This window comes from Rhinoderma darwinii, assembly GCF_050947455.1.
Source record: "Rhinoderma darwinii isolate aRhiDar2 chromosome 2 unlocalized genomic scaffold, aRhiDar2.hap1 SUPER_2_unloc_56, whole genome shotgun sequence".
Lineage (NCBI taxonomy): Eukaryota > Metazoa > Chordata > Amphibia > Anura > Rhinodermatidae > Rhinoderma > Rhinoderma darwinii.
In genome coordinates this window covers 466,642-480,149 of record NW_027461725.1, presented here as the reverse complement: position 1 = coordinate 480,149, position 13,508 = coordinate 466,642, and the positions used below count along the sequence as shown (strand labels likewise).

At 49.9% G+C, this 13,508-nt stretch overlaps 3 non-coding genes across 3 annotated transcripts; all 3 read left to right on the top strand.

The window, feature by feature from the left end:
- The first annotated feature begins 4,205 nt into the window (after window positions 1–4,205).
- Window positions 4,206–4,396, top strand: LOC142680535 (U2 spliceosomal RNA). The gene has a single exon (XR_012853006.1). It is a non-coding gene; the product is annotated as a U2 spliceosomal RNA (small nuclear RNA).
- Window positions 4,397–5,528: 1,132 nt separating this feature from the next.
- On the top strand, window positions 5,529–5,719 carry LOC142680534 (U2 spliceosomal RNA). Its single transcript, XR_012853005.1, has one exon. It is a non-coding gene; the product is annotated as a U2 spliceosomal RNA (small nuclear RNA).
- Window positions 5,720–6,934: 1,215 nt separating this feature from the next.
- On the top strand, window positions 6,935–7,125 carry LOC142680853 (U2 spliceosomal RNA). Its single transcript, XR_012853266.1, has one exon. It is a non-coding gene; the product is annotated as a U2 spliceosomal RNA (small nuclear RNA).
- Window positions 7,126–13,508: the final 6,383 nt, after the last annotated feature.

The following is a 13,508-nucleotide window of genomic DNA, read 5'->3' as shown; positions in this document are numbered from 1 at the left end:
AAGGAATTCATTTATGGTTTTTGTTATCATTTTGACCGCACAGGTTTTTCACAGCACCTATTTGAATTGGGCTGTGAAATGAAAAAAATTATATTTTTTCCAATAAGATGTCATTTTTGATCAAAATTTCTTATTTTCACAAGGAACAACATACCCCATTTTGTTGCCCAATTTGTCCTTAGTGCGGCAATACCCCATTTGTGGTGATAAACTGCCGTTTGGGCCCATGGGAGGGCTCAGACGGAAAGGAGCGCTATGTGTATGTTGGAGTCCAGATTTTGCTGGATTGGTTTTCGGGTGCCATGTTGCATTTGCAGAGCCCCAGAGGTATCAAAGCAATGGAAACCCACCAGAAGTGACCCCATTTTGGAAACTACACCCCTCAAGGAATTCATTTATGGTTTTTGTTATCATTTTGACCGCACAGTTTTTTCACAGCACCTATTTGAATTGGGCTGTGAAATGAAAAAAATGATATTTTTTCCAATAAGATGTCATTTTTGATCAAAATTTCTTATTTTCACAAGGAACAACATACCCCATTTTGTTGCCCAATTTGTCCTTAGTGCGGCAATACCCCACTTGTGGTGATAAACTGCCCTTTGGGCCCATGGGAGGGCTCAGAAGGAAAGGACCACCATTTGGCCTACTGGAGCTTTTCTGGTGCTAAGTCATGTGTGCAGAAGCCCCTGAGGTACCAGTACAGTTGAAACCCCCGAGAAGTGACCCCATTTTAAAAACTACACCCCTTAAGACATTCATCTAGAGGTGTAGTGAGCATTTTGACCCCACAGGTACTGTGTAAAAGATAATGCGCAGCAGATGGTGCAGTGTGAGATTTGCAATTTTATATATGTATATGCCATTTCAGTGTCCAATATAGTGTGCCCAGCATGCGCCACCGGAGATATACACCCCTTAAATTGTAATGTGGGTTCTCCTGGGTACGACAATACCCTACATGTGGCTGTTATCAGCTGCCTGGGCATACGGCAGGGCTCAGAAGGGAAAGATGAGGGGGGTAAGCTGTGCGGAGTGCATCAGGGTAAATTAAAAATCAAGGGATGTATGATACATTTTAAAACAATCTTTTATACAGAGCCCTGGTTTTTCGGGACACGTGTCACATTGGTATATTGTGTTCTTCCTTATCCCCCTCTTATAGCAGACTCTGCACCTCTTTTGACTCTTTCCCTTTCCACCGGTTTGGGGACCTTCTCCTGGAAAGTGTTGCCCTGGTACGATGCGTGTGGCCTCGCTTCCAGAAGTACTGGGTGCCCCCCCTTCCTGGTCCCTAAAGATTAGATCTTGAAATTCCAGGAAAGTTCCCCTCTGGCCTGCACATCGACGTAGCACATACGCATTGTACAAAGCCATCTGTATGATGTGCCCGGCCAGCTTCTTATACCACACCGCATGGCGCTGTAGGGCTTCAGGACTTGATTTGACAAGTCCATCCCTCCCATGTACCTATTGTAGTCCAGGATGCAGTCTGGTTTGGGGGTGGCCTTTCCTTCATATATCCTAAACCTGTAGGTATACCCTGATGCACTCTCGCACAGCTTATACATCTTCACGCCATACCTTGCCCTCTTACCTGGCAGGTACTGGCGGAATTGAACCCTCCCTTTAAAATGTACCAGGGACTCATCAATAGAAAAACACTTCTCGGGGGTGTATGCTTGGGAAAACCGGGCACTGGAACGGTCTAATAGGGGTCTCCGTTTATACAAACGGTCAAAACTGGGGTCATCTCGGAGTGGGCACGGCTCATTATCAGTATAATGTAAGAAGCAAAGTATTGCCTCATTTATTTATTTTTTTAGGTTCCAGTTCATTTCTGAAGTTGCTTTGAGGGGCCCATATATTAGAAACCCCTATCAAACACCCCATTTTAGAAACTAGACCCCTCAAAGTATTCACAACAGCATTTAGAAAGTTTATGAACCCTTTAGGTGTTTCACAGAAATTTAGAGCAAAGTAGAGGTGAAATTTACTCTTTTTATACCATTTTTTTTATAACACAAAAGGATTTATCAGAGAAACACAAATTAATACTTATTGCCCAGATTCTGCAGTTTAGAGAAATATCCCACATGTTGCCCTCGGGCGGTAATGGACTGAAGCACCGGCCTCCGAAGCAAAGGAGCACCTAGCGGATTTTGAGCCCTCTTTTTTATTAGGCACCATGTCCGGTTTGAAGAGGTCTTGTGGTGCCAAAACATTGGAAACCCCCCAAAAGTGACCCCAATTTGGAAACTAGACCCCTTGAGGAATCCATTGTAGTTTTCTTGGGGTGCATGCGGCTTTTTGATCAGTTTTTATTCCATTTTTAGGTGGCGTGGTGACTAATAAACAGCAATTCTACTATTGTTTTTGTATACTTTTTTTTTTACAGCGTTCACCGTGCGCTATAAATTATATATTAACTTTATTCTGCGGGGCGATACGATTACGGCGATACCAGATGTTTATAGGTTTTTTTTATGTCTTATGGCGTTTGCACAATAAAATACGTTTTGTAAACAATCATTCACTTTTTGTGTTACCTTATTCTAAGAGCCAGAACGTTTTTATTTTTCAATCAATAAAGCCGTGCGAGGACTTATTTTTTGCGTAACGAACTGTATTTTCCATCAGTACCATTTTTAGGTACATGCGACTTTTTGATCTCTTTTTATTCCATTTTTTGGGAGGTGAAGTGACCAAACAATTGTGATTGTGGTACGGTTTATTAATATTTTTTTTTACGGCGTTCACCGTGCGGGATAAATAACAAAATAATTTTGTAGTTCAGGCCGTTACGGACGCGGCGATACCAATTATGTATAGTTTATTTGTTTGTTTATATATTTTTATTAATAATAAAGGACTGATAAGGGAAAAAGTGGGACTTTTACTTTTATTACTTTTAAAACTTTTATTTTCTTATTTTTACACATCTTTTTTATACTTTTTTTTTACTTTATTACTTTGTCCCACTAGGGGACTTGAGGGCAGGAGGCCCTGATCGCTATTCTAATACACTGCACTACATGCGTAGTGCAGTGTATTAGAACTGTCAGCTACTCACTGACAGCAAGCATAGTGGGTCCTGACGTTGTCAGGACCCACTAGGCTTCCGTCTATGGCATAGCCGGACGCCATTGTTTGGTGTCCGGTTGCCATAGTCACCATCGCCGGCCGCTATCGCGTAGCAGGCCGGCGATGGCAGCTTAACCCCTAAAAAGCCGCGATCTCTATAGAACGCGGCTTTTAAGGGGTTAATCAGCGGGGACACAGCGATCGGTCCCCGCTGTAGGAGCTGTGACAGCTGCTGAACAAGACAGCAGCGTCACAGCTCCTGTATGTGTCGGGAGGACGGCCGAAACGGCCGTTACTCCCGTGACGTACTATTACGGCATGGAGCGCGAACAATACAGCTGCCATGACGTAATAGTACGTCAAGGAGCGGGAAGGGGTTAAAGCAGCCAGCCCGCCCGCCCGTCACAATGGACCTACCTGTGTACACTAGATGGATGTGATGGAATGTACTGTGGTCCCTACATTTCAAGAAGAAGTAAGAATTGCAGTTGCAACAAACCCTTGCTTGCCACAAAGAGAGCAGCAATTTGGATTTGTTACTATGTTACCTGGAAGAATAACAAACTGTGCAAGGATGGAGGTTGTAGGAGCAAGGAGAACAAGTTGTCTGTAAAGTTGGTGGATGCCTATTTTCCATTTTGCAGTCCCTTGTCTCCCTCTTGTGGCCTCCTGGAGGCAACTAGCTGTGCAAAAAAAAGACAGCCTGGGGGCCGGCTGTTGCAGTGTTGCCCTCTCAGGCAACACTGAGTGACTGACTGAGCCGCACCGTCTTATATAAAGTTCAGACGGAACTTTGCACGTGTCATAGTGGAGACCTCAGGAGCCAGAGCCAGCTTTCTGACATCATAATGGGGCCTCAGAGATAAAAGCCTGGGCCCAGGCAGTGTTGGTCAGTGCTGCTCAGCAGGCAGCACTGGACTGGATTAAAGCTGATACAAGGTGTGAAAGGAGAAGGGGTGGCAGTGGGCATGCACTTACTGCTGCTGCTGCTGCTGCCAGTGTTTGCACGGCAGGAGGGCATTTGGGCGTTGCCAGGAAGTCGTTTTTATGTCGATTCCTCCTCTTTCAGCACTGCATTGTGGTGCAAGCAAAAGAAGCAAAACGCGCGGCACGTTCGGGTTATCGCTTCTCGGCCTTTTGGCTAAGATCAAGTGTAGTATCTGTTCTTATCAGTTTAATATCTGATACGTCCCCTATCTGGGGACCATATATTAAATGGATTTTTAGAACAGGGAGATGGAAATAGAGCTTGCTCTGTCCACTCCACGCATTGACCTGGTATTGCAGTATTTCCAGGACCGGTGCACCCTTTCCTTATGTGTTTACTAAAATCAGATTCCAAAAGTGCTTTTTGTGTTTGCCATTGTTTTTGTCTTTCGGATGGGATCTCCCCTTTTAATCCCATTATTTCAACACCTGTTGGACAATGCATTTGTACAGTCATGTGTGATAATGAGCTAATTTATTAAATGCAATTAATTAATACATTGCCACCTCTTGTTTTGTGTCGTCTGTGTTTCTGTGTTTCCGGCATTTCACATTGGAACAGCTCATTCACCTTCCTTGTCTTCTCTCCGCCCTCCCTCCTAGGTAGGTTAAAGAGCTGCACCTGAGCCAGCCACTGATTGATGCAGCACCATAGTCAAATAGTGGAGTGGAGTAGGGGAACAGCAAACAGCCATTAAAGCAGCCAGCCAGCCCGCCCGCCCGCCCGCCCGTCACAATGGACCTACCTGTGTACACTAGATGGATGTGATGGAATGTACTGTGGTCCCTACATTTCAAGAAGAAGTAAGAATTGCAGTTGCAACAAACCCTTGCTTGCCTACAAAGAGAGCAGCAATTTGGATTTGTTACTATGTTACCTGGAAGAATAACAAACTGTGCAAGGATGGAGGTTGTAGGAGCAAGGAGAACAAGTTGTCTGTAAAGTTGGTGGATGCCTATTTTCCATTTTGCAGTCCCTTGTCTCCCTCTTGTGGCCTCCTGGAGGCAACTAGCTGAGCAAAAAAAAGACAGCCTGGGGGCCGGCTGTTGCAGTGTTGCCCTCTCAGGCAACACTGAGTGACTGACTGAGCCGCACCGTCTTATATAAAGTTCAGACGGAACTTTGCACGTGTCATAGTGGAGACCTCAGGAGCCAGAGCCAGCTTTCTGACATCATAATGGGGCCTCAGAGATAAAAGCCTGGGCCCAGGCAGTGTTGGTCAGTGCTGCTCAGCAGGCAGCACTGGACTGGATTAAAGCTGATACAAGGTGTGAAAGGAGAAGGGGTGGCAGTGGGCATGCACTTACTGCTGCTGCTGCTGCTGCTGCTGCCAGTGTTTGCACGGCAGGAGGGCATTTGGGCGTTGCCAGGAAGGCGTTTTTATGTCGATTCCTCCTCTTTCAGCACTGCATTGTGGTGCAAGCAAAAGAAGCAAAACGCGCGGCACGTTCGGGTTATCGCTTCTCGGCCTTTTGGCTAAGATCAAGTGTAGTATCTGTTCTTATCAGTTTAATATCTGATACGTCCCCTATCTGGGGACCATATATTAAATGGATTTTTAGAACAGGGAGATGGAAATAGAGCTTGCTCTGTCCACTCCACGCATTGACCTGGTATTGCAGTATTTCCAGGACCGGTGCACCCTTTCCTTATGTGTTTACTAAAATCAGATTCCAAAAGTGCTTTTTGTGTTTGCCATTGTTTTTGTCTTTCGGATGGGATCTCCCCTTTTAATCCCATTATTTCAACACCTGTTGGACAATGCATTTGTACAGTCATGTGTGATAATGAGCTAATTTAGTAAATGCAATTAATTAATACATTGCCACCTCTTGTTTTGTGTCGTCTGTGTTTCTGTGTTTCCGGCATTTCACATTGGAACAGCTCATTCACCTTCCTTGTCTTCTCTCCGCCCTCCCTCCTAGGTAGGTTAAAGAGCTGCACCTGAGCCAGCCACTGATTGATGCAGCACCATAGTCAAATAGTGGAGTGGAGTAGGGGAACAGCAAACAGCCATTAAAGCAGCCAGCCCGCCCGCCCGCCCGCCCGTCACAATGGACCTACCTGTGTACACTAGATGGATGTGATGGAATGTACTGTGGTCCCTACATTTCAAGAAGAAGTAAGAATTGCAGTTGCAACAAACCCTTGCTTGCCTACAAAGAGAGCAGCAATTTGGATTTGTTACTATGTTACCTGGAAGAATAACAAACTGTGCAAGGATGGAGGTTGTAGGAGCAAGGAGAACAAGTTGTCTGTAAAGTTGGTGGATGCCTATTTTCCATTTTGCAGTCCCTTGTCTCCCTCTTGTGGCCTCCTGGAGGCAACTAGCTGTGCAAAAAAAAGACAGCCTGGGGGCCGGCTGTTGCAGTGTTGCCCTCTCAGGCAACACTGAGTGACTGACTGAGCCGCACCGTCTTATATAAAGTTCAGACGGAACTTTGCACGTGTCATAGTGGAGACCTCAGGAGCCAGAGCCAGCTTTCTGACATCATAATGGGGCCTCAGAGATAAAAGCCTGGGCCCAGGCAGTGTTGGTCAGTGCTGCTCAGCTGCTGCTGCTGCTGCTGCTGCTGCTGCTGCTCCTGCTGCCAGTGTTTGCACGGCAGGAGGGCATTTGGGCGTTGCCAGGAAGGCGTTTTTATGTCGATTCCTCCTCTTTCAGCACTGCATTGTGGTGCAAGCAAAAGAAGCAAATCCTGTCTTGCTTCCTCTCCGGCCTTTATTCACCTCCCGCTTAGTAGCTGTGAGTGTGTGTGAGCCTGCAGGGCCCCATGGAATTGCCTAGGAGTAGGCTGAATCGCTGCAAGGGGTGAACAGCAGTATTGGGCAGGCTCGGTCAACGCGCGGCCCGTTCGGGTTATCGCTTCTCGGCCTTTTGGCTAAGATCAAGTGTAGTATCTGTTCTTATCAGTTTAATATCTGATACGTCCCCTATCTGGGGACCATATATTAAATGGATTTTTAGAACAGGGAGATGGAAATAGAGCTTGCTCTGTCCACTCCACGCATTGACCTGGTATTGCAGGATTTCCAGGACCGGTGCACCCTTTCCTTATGTGTTTACTAAAATCAGATTCCAAAAGTGCTTTTTGTGTTTGCCATTGTTTTTGTCTTTCGGATGAGATCTCCCCTTTTAATCCCATTATTTCAACACCTGTTGGACAATGCATTTGTACAGTCATGTGTGATAATGAGCTAATTTATTAAATGCAATTAATTAATACATTGCCACCTCTTGTTTTGTGTCGTCTGTGTTTCTGTGTTTCCGGCATTTCACATTGGAACAGCTCATTCACCTTCCTTGTCTTCTCTCCGCCCTCCCTCCTAGGTAGGTTAAAGAGCTGCACCTGAGCCAGCCACTGATTGATGCAGCACCATAGTCAAATAGTGGAGTGGAGTAGGGGAACAGCAAACAGCCATTAAAGCAGCCAGCCCGCCCGCCCGCCCGTCACAATGGACCTACCTGTGTACACTAGATGGATGTGATGGAATGTACTGTGGTCCCTACATTTCAAGAAGAAGTAAGAATTGCAGTTGCAACAAACCCTTGCTTGCCTACAAAGAGAGCAGCAATTTGGATTTGTTACTATGTTACCTGGAAGAATAACAAACTGTGCAAGGATGGAGGTTGTAGGAGCAAGGAGAACAAGTTGTCTGTAAAGTTGGTGGATGCCTATTTTCCATTTTGCAATCCCTTGTCTCCCTCTTGTGGCCTCCTGGAGGCAACTAGCTGTGCAAAAAAAAGACAGCCTGGGGGCCGGCTGTTGCAGTGTTGCCCTCTCAGGCAACACTGAGTGACTGACTGAGCCGCACCGTCTTATATAAAGTTCAGACGGAACTTTGCACGTGTCATAGTGGAGACCTCAGGAGCCAGAGCCAGCTTTCTGACATCATAATGGGGCCTCAGAGATAAAAGCCTGGGCCCAGGCAGTGTTGGTCAGTGCTGCTCAGCAGGCAGCACTGGACTTGACCTGCCTAAGTAGAGTCGTGTGTTAACCTTATACCATACTATCCCCCCACCCCCACTTTAGTAAAGACACATGACACCGAGGTTGGATGTGAAATGGCCACAGCAGCCGTTTATTAATTTCACAGTTTTATAAAAACAATTTAAATCCGAAACATTCGGATAACTAGTTAGGAATCCACCAGAGAATTCCTCCTAATAATTCACATGACCCAACATGGGTCATAACATTAACCCGAGCAGAGGAAGTCCTTGAAGCCCCCTCAGATAGTCCTTTTTAAAGAACACACCGAATTAGCCATCTGCAAACCACCAATTACCTCCAGCCGTAAACCAGCTCGGAAGCACCGTTCACCTCTGCAGATGGCTCCAACCACTAGAAGTCCACTTCAAGGGGATAACACCCGATGAAGCCCTCAAGTGATATACCGACCACTAGAAGTCCACTTCAAGGGGATAACACCCGATGAAGCCCTCAAGTGATATACCGACCACTAGAAGTCCACTTCAAAGGGATAACACCCGATGAAGCCTTCAAGTGATATACCTTCTACCAGAAGACCACTTCAAAGGGATACCACCCGATGAAGTCTTCAACCATGTACCTTTTTTGGGGGACGCATACCCCCGATGCGACCCCCCCACCATTTTGTACTGACTGGCCTCAAGGACTCCCCCCGCCACAGCGAAACAGGCCTTGACCACCTTAAGCCTGTGAGTTCCTCCACACCACCACCGCCCTTTCTATGCCTTCTGCAATCGCCAAGCTCCAAAGATCAATGCCAACCTCGGTCAGATGAACCCCGTCACTCCTCCAGAAATTCCCCACTCCTGACTCCAAATCCCTATGCCTCACGCAAATGCCCCCGTTTTTTGCCACAAAACGGGACACCGCCCGATTAACTTTAATGCGAGCCTTATTGACTCTCTCCACAGATCTAGCTAACCGCCAATGCTTTCTTGGGACTATGTCCGACCACACTATCACCAACTTGGGATAAGATACCCACAAACACAACATATCATGTTTGATATCCCGCACCAACTCACGAAAGGGGCGGACTCCTAAGTCATTCCCACCCACGTGCAACACTAAGACCTCCGGAACCCTATCAAGCCGAGCATATGTCTGGAATTCCGCCAACACCCTGCTCCACGACATACCTCTAAAACCCAGCCAATGCACAACCGCATCCTGTCGCGGAATGCGCAACTGGCGACCATTCGGGCGGACGTCCGCCCTCAAAGCCCCCCAGTGCACGTAAGAATGACCCATCAACCACACCAAACACCGAGGCGAATCTGAAACGGAAAAAACAATTAGGCACCACCATATAACATTTGTAAAGCGTTAACAGCAAAATTCATAACATATGGGGGCGGACATAGGACTTAACCCTGTTGGACTCCCAACGACCAATACGCCTCACCCCCTCATCATCCAACCCCCAGCGCCCCGCTTCTGTTGCTACGCCAATCCTGAAGGAATGAGATGAATATGAGCCTGCCGCGACACCAACCGCCGTCAAACATTTTTTAAATACAGCTCCAAACTGAAACCTGGACAAAAACGACCCGTCCACATGACGTAACAAAGGCAAATCTGGAGACCCCCTGTTTGGCGTAAAACCCCGCATGCACTCTACTGGGCACATAACCGACCCCGGGGCGCAACCCCTTCAAAGCCTGCGATACCAGAAATTCCTTCGATACATCCTGAAAGCCCCGCAACTTAAACCCAAACGCCACCGCAGATATGAACCGGTTCACCTTCGCCACTGAAAAACCCCGCCTCCCAGGCGTCCCCTAACCAGTACAAAAGTGCCACCAACCTGTCTCTATCCGTATTGACGTCACCCAACTCTCCTACCCACTCCTCCCACTGCCTCCAACAAGCAGCATAAGCACTCCACGTCGTGCGCGCCAAAGACCTTTGTACCAATTGTTCTACGGGACCGAGACCAGATCCCAAAGATGCTCCGGACAAGCCAAACCGAGACGTTCCGCTCCCGGTGCCAATTGCCGAAACCGGTCCCACTACGAGCGAGAAAGAGCATCAGCGATACAATTCCGTACACCCGGGACATGCACCGCCACCACCCACGCGTTCAACGACAAACATACCAACACTAAATGTCGCAACAATTGAACTACCGGAGGAGAGGACGCCGTGATGTTATTAATGGCAAGCACCACCCCCATGTTGTCGCAGTAAAAACGGACCTTCTTATCCCTGAGCCTGTCCCCCCAAATGGTAGCCGCCACCACGATGGGAAACAGCTCGAGCAGGGCCAGATTCCGCGTGAGTCCACTGGACACCCAGCTAGCCGGCCATTGACCTGCGCACCACGGACCTCCCCCGTCAGCTCCAAAACCACCCGCCCCAGCCGCATCCGTGAAAATATTCAAATCACTCGTATCCTGCGCTGGGGCCATCCATAGCGAGCGACCATTGTACTGGCCCCAGAAGTCATCCCAAACCTGAAGATCAGCACGGTGCTCCTCCTTGAGCCGCACAAAATGATGCGGCGCACGCACTCCCGCCGTTGCCGCCGCCAACCTCCTACCAAACACCCTCCCCATCGGCATAATCCGGCAGGCGAAATTCAACTTCCCCAGCAGCGACTGAAGCTCCCTCAGCGTCATTTTCTTCATTCTACAAGCCCGTCGAACCTCCAGCCTCCAAGCACCCAATTTATCCGCCGGGAGACGACACTCCATTGCCACCGAGTCTATTTCGATTCCCAAAAAACAAATCGTCGCTACCGGGCCCTCCGTTTTTCCCGGCGCCAAAGGAATCCCAAAATCCCTCGCCACCTTCTGTAGAGCATGAAGCAAATTACCGCAAACCGGCGAACCCCCCGGGCCAACGCATAACAAATCATCTAAGTAATGGATCAACGAGTCGACCCCGGATACTCCCCTCGTTACCCACTCCACGAAGCTACTCAACGCCTCGAAGTATGCGCAAGAAAGGGAACACCCCATCGGAAGGCACCGATCCACGTAAAAGGCCCCATTCCAAAAACAACACAACAGCCGTTGGCTTTCTGGATGAACCGGCAACAACCTGAACGCCGCCTCGATGTCAGTTTTTGCTAGCAGCGCCCCATGACCCGCAGCCCGCACTAACCCCACCGCCTTATCGAATGAGGTATAAACTACGGAGCACAACTCGTGATCAATCCCGTCATTTACCGACGAACCCTTGGGATACGATAAATGTTGAATCAAACGAAATTTTTCGGGCTCGCGTTTAGGGACAATACCCAACGGGGACACAACTAAATCTTTACCGGCGACTCAACAAACGGCCCCGACATGCGGCCCAACGAAACTTCTTTTTAACAACTTTTCCGACACGACTTTTGCATGCAAGTAAGCCGATTTTAAATTCCTCCGCGTAACCGGAACCTCATAAGGAGGCGGGGGAATAACAAAACCAACACGAAACCCTTCATAAAGCAACTTAGCCGCCGCCCTATCCGGATACTCATTTAGATAAGGGGCCATCTTTTCCACCCTCACCGGCGACACCCCCTTGACCAGCCGCGTGCTGGTTACCTGACCTCTTTTTTCGCAGACATTTTGCCGCCCCGTGTGCTGCACCATTACACTCGGAACACACGTGCTTGAACTTGCACGTGGCCCCGAACTTGCACTGACCTTCATTAAATTGCCAGCAAAACCCCGCCTTTCCCCCGCCGCTTTGTCCAACCTGACTAGACTGGCCTCCCTGGCCGGCGCTCCCGGGAAAGGGCTGCCTAACCGGAGCCGTAACCCGTAACCAGAGAGCAATATCCTTCTGGTCCCACCGAATCGCCGGCCGAACCGCCTTCCGCTGACGGAATTGCTCATCGTATCGCAGCCATGCTTGACCCCCATACGCCCTGTGAGCCTCCCCAATGGCATCAAAATAACAAAACAACGCCGAACAATTTTCCGGCGCCTTTTCCCCTATCACACTAGCCAATATGGCGAACGCCTGCGACCAATTAACGAACGTCTGCGGGATAAGCCTATACCGCCGCCGTTCCTCCTCGTCCTTTTTACTCTCATCCCGCTTGCTCTTATCCAAATTAAATTTAGCGAGTGGCAAGAGAGAAAAAATTTCAACCTACTCGTCCTTCCAGATCCGCTCGCGCACCTCCTGCTTTAAATGCGCCCCCAACGAACCTTCAAAACAAACGTACACCTCCCCCCGAACACGATCATCAATACGCACTCGATCGCCATCCTTTTGTGCCTCGGTCTGTACCGACACCGCGACCGCCTCTCTAACCGCCATCACGGGACGCGCCTGTACCGATCCCACGTCCCTGGGGCCTTCCCAACTACCGCAGGGGACACTTCCGTTACTACCGGCGCCGCGGCCCTGTCTAGGCGCCCCACCAGCTCCCGTAAGCAACCCACTAAGTCCGCCAAACCCGCTCCGTCGCGTCCGCCCGCGCCACTACCGGCCCCCGATGCAATACTAGCAGCCCCCCCGCCGACACCCGACATAAAAATCGCTGGATAAGACAGAGATGGAGTTATACACTCACCGGGCTGCACAGGCGCTGTGTTCCCGTCAGCCGGACCATCCTGACCTCGACGATACACGTCCAGTTCACCTTCCTCCAGCTCTTCTCTCGCTGACGACTGTCCATCCCAACGACATCTGTGGAACGGGGATGAGGACGCGCTGACCGATGGGCCGGCAACCTGCCGCCCGACCGCCGGGACCCAGACTTCCGACCGGACCTGTTGCCTCGACGTCGCTGCAGATCTAGGCGTCCGTCTAGACGATCCTGACGAAGCCTGCCCCCTGGCCGGAACATCACCAGGCGGGGCGGCCGTACCTTGTCCTCCAAATCTTCCATCTGATGGGGGAGGGGTGACAGGGAGCCCAGCCTGCGACTCCCTGCTTACCGCCGGACCCCGTCGCGGCCTGGGATTCCTGCCAGGACGCAGGGCCTGAGAAGGGGCGGTCCTCCCAGATGCCTGGCCTGCAGCGTCCGGGATCGGGCTCCCTCTGCGACGCCGTGTCCGCGGGACTGCCTCCGGACTGAGGCGCTCTGGAGGTCGGGACCGCCGAGAGGGACGGGTCGACCCGGCCTGCGTCGCCGTCACCCCCGGCAACGCTCTCTGCCTGCTCTGCGCAGGAGCGGTTGTTGCCGACTCCCCCCCCGCCGCCATAACCATGCTTGTAAGGGGGCCGGGGGAGGGGAGCCTGTCCTGTGCAACAGACCCCGAACGCCGGGCCCGACGTGGCGAAACGGCGTCCGGGATCTTAGTTATTGCAGCCACGGTCTCCTCTAGCCATCCGGGACCGTGGTGCACAGCAGCGGCCCGCAGCCGCTCTAACATTAAAGCCTCTGCCATCCTGAGAAGCACGGGCAACGGGGAGCTTACTATTTCTGTGTTACTCCTCCCGCTGCTTCCGGCTCAATGCCGAGAAACAGCGGGAAGCTCAGTAACTGCCCC